Below are 6481 nucleotides of genomic sequence, written 5' to 3'. Positions count from 1 at the left end.
TGCGAACATTTCGGAAAGAATCTAAATACACTTAAATTTGTAACGTGATTAATAATTTACAATAACACGAGATGTAAATATTCTCAACTCTTTCTTCCTCTTGTTGTAAACATTCGTTGAGAAGGATTGAAGGTAGCTAAAGTCAAAGTGTACCGAGTGCTTAGTCGTTTTACACAGGGTGCTCACACAGTTACTGGTCAATGCTTCTACCGTAGAAAACAAGTATATCAATTAACGTGGGAACATTTCTACCACATTTTGCAACCAGTACGATAGCATATATTTTAATTTTTCATGCTTACAATATTTTCCGGAAAATGATGATTTCTAATTATTTAAACGGAATGTGACATATTTTTTTTGTATTATACTTTATTATTTCGTACATTAATATAATATTTTAATCATGTACGATGCACATTATTTCTTTCAAGATCTTAAGATTATACATGACAGGAAATAAAAGAAATGTTTAAATGTTGTCTACAGTTTCATATTCGTCAGTATTTCTTGTTCATGAAGTTTAAGAAGCATGTTCAATACGACCATTACTGTCTACTGTTCAAGATATAGATTAATACGTATATTTTTAAGTGAATAAGTTCCATTCTTATAACTACAAAGCAGCAAACAATTTTCTGCACAACATGTTTAAGTTTCAAATAAACGGATTTGAACTTAGAAAGTGAGGAAGTGATTTTCAAGACTGCAAATTAATAAATTAACATACACCTCAGATTATAATTGTATTACGACGCCAATACGTAATATTTATTGAAAAACATTTTAGGAGCGAGAAATTTTGGTTCTAGTACTAGTATTCCTGGTCGATGATGTACGTTATTACGTTGATTATAGAAAAAGGTAAAGTTGTATATCCTTTCATTTTCCCCATATATTTACCATTAATGACAAAAAGAGCTGGCTGGTACCTGTATGTAGACCCTATATATTTAACTCACGCACGTTTAAATTACAAGGAAGGAATTAATCAGTACGAGAAGGAGATGGACCGAAACGTCTAAAATGAGTTAAACTAACACTAGTAGTAATCATTTTATGTGGAAAGTATGAAACCCTTTGTTCGACGAATTCATGTTTCATAGATATATTCTACGTTGAATTTTCTACAGAAAAAGACTCTGTTTTCAAATTACTGGATATTAACAAGAAAGCACGATGACAAAATTGCAATTCATTTTTAAGTCGTTTATCTTCGTAGTTAAAATTATGATCTTGTCCTTTCCAAAATTACGTAAAAATATTCGAAGAATAAATCCATGAAAAGGACGTTTTGAATATTCGTAGAATCCATGAACTTTCAGTCTTCTTAAAAAGTTTACCGCTTATAGGATGGGCAGAAGTATAAATCCAGTTACAGGAAACCATTGATTTATAAACTGTTTGCATTAAAATTGTTCTTATTCTCATACTAATTTCATACTAAATTCTTATTTTCGTGCTGCCTGCTTAATGTCACCTCTCGGTCGAATATTATTTGTTATTTTGATATACAGCGTAACCTCGATTATACATTGCGTACATACATCATCCGAACGTTCTATCATCACAATATTGTATAATTCTCTATAGTGTATAGTACATACGTATATAGGTACATACGTATAATAGATACAGTACTTATTTACCCCAATGGAAACTGTCGACGACAGTAACTGTCGAAATAAAGTCTCATCACAATATTTCAGTACGGTATTTACATTCGAAACGTTTCAAATAATAATGGCGCCGAATGCGGTATATTTGACAATTTCCGAAAAATACGAAATCCTTATGATGAGAGAAAGAGGTAAAACTCGACAAACCATAATACAAAAGTACGGTATTTCAAAATCCACCTTGTACAATATATATGCAAATTGCGAAGATATTAAAAAAAAAATTCGAGACCAACATGGATGGCAGCTGTTTCACAAACCGCTCAACATTGCGACGTTTAGAAAATGTAGATTATGTTGTTATCCACTGGTACTTACGATGTAAGCAAAGAATGGTAGATATAACAGGACCAGACATACAGAAAAAAGCTATAGAAATTAATGAAAAATTAAACGGACATCCTGACTTTAAAGCCAGTTCCTCTGGTTGCGAGGCTTTAAAGAACGTTACGATATTACTAGTGCGGATATGAGGAAAGATTATTCTATCGCAAAGGAATTCGAAGTAGCGGAATCCTTTACAGCTGGTTTTACCGAATACCTGACAAAATATGATATCAAATTGGAGAACGTTTACAATGCCGTTTACACAGAATTGATAGCAATTGATGGAAAGCAGTACCATAGCAAGCACAATTGATGGAAAGCAGTACCAGAACAATCTTGTATGTTGAACCATGCGAAATCGACAGAAAGCATAGAAATGTGCGAAGATTACGTTACTGCACTTTTTTGTGCAAATGCTACCGGATATCACAAGCTGCCGGTACTAATAATCGGCACCGTTCCGGAAACTCATAGTTTATGCAATTTCGAAAGAAAAGCCTTCACAACTATCTATAGATTAAACATCAGTGTTTGCATGGACAGTACCATTTTCAAAGAATGGTACAAAGAGCATTTCTTAGAATCAGTTAAAGAAAGGCAACGGAAGAACGAGCACAAGTAGAATTATGTGTTGTTACTAGATAATGCTCTGTTTGATAATATCGATAATTGCTATAATACAGATCCATTAGTTACAGTTGTGTCTCCTGGAGTTAACGCATCAGCACTGATACAACCAATGAATTGTGGTATAATCACATGTTTCAAACGAAAGTACCGAATAGAATTACTGGAAACAATAAAACCATTACCTATCTGGAATACGGAGGAAGAAGTGACAGACCTCCATAAAGAATTAAGCATGTGGGATTGCTGTCGCATTGTACATGATGCTTGGTCACATGTCGACAATGCAACACTGATAAAGTCGTGGGACAGTATTTTGAATCCTATAAACATGCGGAGTAAGAAATACATAGAAGGTTGGCAATCTGACATAGTTAAAGCAGTTAAATTGCTGCACAGATTACCTGGATGCGAACAGTGCGAGGAAAGCGATGTGTTACGTTGGTTTCATATTGATAACGGATATGCTATAATCATGAAGGCATGTACCGATCGAGTTCTTCAAGAATTTAAAAACAATACTCTGGGTTCAGTGAACATAGATATCTACGATGAAGCTGGACCTTCTCATGCGAAGCTCTACAAAAAGAGCTAACATGGTTTGAAACACAAAATGAAAATAACTGGGTGGAATGGCTTCTATTAAAAAGTGTATACTAAAAAACATATTAAGAAATATAATATGATTTAGCGATAAGAAATTGTGGAATCCGTATGATTTTATGTAGCGTTCAATTGTTTGCTTGTGCCATTTGGTTTGAAGTACAGAAAAAGCTGTTAATTCAAAAAGCTATAATACAAACACATTTATCATTATTAGTTCAGATAATCAATATTCTACTATATATGGAAGACAAGGAAAAACGCGCAATGGTATTCTTGTATTTATGTTCTCTTTGAACTTTATATTTTCAATTTGGCAAATTAGTGTTAAAGTAATTGTTAAATTAAATGTTTATTGGGAATATAGAGATGAATCGATGAATGTATCAAGCATATATGTTGTCGCACAAATAAATGATGCTGACCTTAATATCATATTTAAAAAATATCTTCTAGAAAAAACATTATCTACTATAAATCTCAGGATTTAGCTAACTGAGGTTCTTCAAACGGACAAACAGTCTTTATTCTAAAAGTCCCTAAATCTACCACCCACTACGAAAAGATACGGGAAATCTGTTTTCTCACGAACGACGCTTCCTGCTAGCAACTTTCTCTCAAGGGCGATTAGCATCTTTTTTCAACCACTAACATAGAAATTAACCAATTAACAGGAACGTCCATTTCCCTCACTTTCCGAACAAACACTTTCCTCGTCGAATCCGACGATCTCGTGTCCTTAGACACACCCCGTTATAGTTTTCCTCTGCAGCATCATCGTGACGGAAAGCCATTCTCTTGTCACAGACGGAATGCCACAGACGAAATCCGACTAAACAAAGCGATAAGATAGCGAAGTTCCAGGCGCGTTACCATCAGGATAACATCCGGTCATTCTATCCGTTCCCAGAGATGTATGATCAAGGCCCATTCCCACTCCAACGAATAAAAGAATTCAAATACACCCCCTAAAGATCATCCAAGTCAGTCTTGAACAGTCACGCCTAGAGCTCAGAAGTGTATTGCAAACGAAAAAAAAATAAAGTTTCTTTTTTCCTTAAATTTATTTTTTATTTTACGTGACACTCTCGTGAGTCGCATTAACGAGTTACATAGCGTCTTTACGCTAGGCGAATATCATACGTTTTAACAAACGTTGGAACGTTGGATCCGTTGTGACGAGAGTTGCAAATGAACCATTATGTTTGTCTAGATTATAGCGCGTGATTGTGACTAGTTCATGTTAAACAACCATCGTTCTTCTGTCTAATCAACATCTGTACAATCCATTCATTCTAAATAAATCATAAATATCAGAATATAATAATAACATATTCCGCGATATTACATATATATAACAATCAGAATGAAGATACATAATTGATTCAAAAACCGACACTGATGTCATAACTATTTTCAACCGCTTATGATGCATTTAAAGTTTATACTTAAAAGTTCTTTTAGATAACATTATATATTTTAGGTAAAGTTATTTTAGATATTTATAATAGTAGAAGAAATTGTGTAAGCATTGTAAATTTTATAAATTTACATAAGGCTTTATAGAAAAATCTGTTTTGTCGTTATTACTTTTACTTGATACAGTATACCTACCATTAAATGAGTTTTCCTCCTATAAAATACAGCAAATTTGGTAAAACTGAAAAGAAGAAAGGACAATTTATATAGAGAACTGCTGTAGCAAGTTCCTCAAACCGTTTAGTGTTTGTAGGACTGTGGTTCCTTAACTTCCTTTAACTAGAACGCAATTTAAGAAATGTACAGATATTTTGGCACATTTTGTATACAAATGCTAAAATTTACAATAACACGATTAAAGAAAGGAAAAGAATCTTTCTTAGTTAATAGGGAACACTGGTTTCATGTTTACATGCACTACAAAAAATGTATATATACATAGCATAACAGTTTTTTAGAGATAGTTTTTCTTTCCTTAGGGTATTTAGCTCTGACTATGTCGGAGCTAAATATTTACAGGAAAAAAGTTCGAGAAAGTTCTCATTGTTCCTAACCGATCTTGCTCATACTATACAGCCACCTATATTTAACTAATTCCATAGAAATATATGCTAAAATTTTAATAATTTCTACTCCTTTATGCTGTGCTGTGAAGATATTTTACAGTGTATAGTCTAAGCGTTGAGTCACTTTAATAGCAGAATGAATCAGTACATATATTGGAGAATTAAAACTGTGGAATTACAAGAGACTAACACACTATGACAATTGATGAAACGAATATCGTTTTCGAAAAGGATCGAAGTCCGAAGTATATAGTAAAATTGTACATTTAGCAAAAATGGTTGCGATAGCAAGAATTTCAAATTTTGGACTAATTAGTCCAAACTTGAATCTGATTGAAATTCTATGGGCAATACTGAAAAAGCAATTAAAAATGTTATAGTTATTAAGTATTATTATTTTAATTAATTATTATTATAATGATATCTTAATTATAGTAATAAAACACATTAATTATTTACTAATAATTATTTAATATTAATTATATTAAGTGTTGAGGTATTTTAAGTATTAAAAATATTAAGTTCGTTTAAAGCTGTTATTTTGTATCTCTTTTTTGTGTGCGTATCTACATAAGTAAACTAAAATAATTAGTAAACTAAATCGAATATAATAAAATTTTTACACGTGTATTACAGTAAAGTAAACGTAAATTAATATATGTGACAAATTCCTTTCATTATCTATCGCGATATGTAAATAAATTGTCTATTTCAACAAAAACACTACATTGGTTAAACAATTTTGCTCTTCGCTTTATTCTATATTTTAAATGTACAATTTTATTTATATGCAGTATAAGAATGATAATTCTCAGGATGTTAAAATCGTTATTAGATACATATTTATGTAATCTTAATCTAAATATTTTATGTGTAGATTTTTGCGCAGTGGTCGTGCGCAGGATCGGCTTGTAATTCTGAAACAAAGCCGATCAGTAAGCAGTACTAGTTCATCGTGATAGAACTAAGTATGTTTTGTTATTCGTATCCAAAACACGGTACATTGCACGTTCCACGTAGTTATGTTTACCAAGAATTAATTATTATTAGTTATAAGTGGTAAGTGAAGAATAAAGTTTGATTATTAGAAACTAGAGTTGTGAAGTTTCTGTAAATATTTTATATGTTTCTAAATTGAAAACTTTGTGTGAATTATTTTAATTAAAAAACTTTGTTCCTTCTGTATGGTGGATCATACAG

The 6481-nt window shown here is 32.0% G+C and overlaps 1 pseudogene; it reads left to right on the top strand.

The window, feature by feature from the left end:
* Window positions 1-1743: 1743 nt before the first annotated feature.
* LOC122571739 lies at window positions 1744-3228 on the top strand (annotated as a pseudogene).
* Window positions 3229-6481: the final 3253 nt, after the last annotated feature.

This window comes from Bombus pyrosoma, linkage group LG10 (assembly GCF_014825855.1).
Source record: "Bombus pyrosoma isolate SC7728 linkage group LG10, ASM1482585v1, whole genome shotgun sequence".
NCBI lineage: Eukaryota > Metazoa > Arthropoda > Insecta > Hymenoptera > Apidae > Bombus > Bombus pyrosoma.
This window is presented reverse-complemented; position numbering and strand designations above follow the sequence as displayed.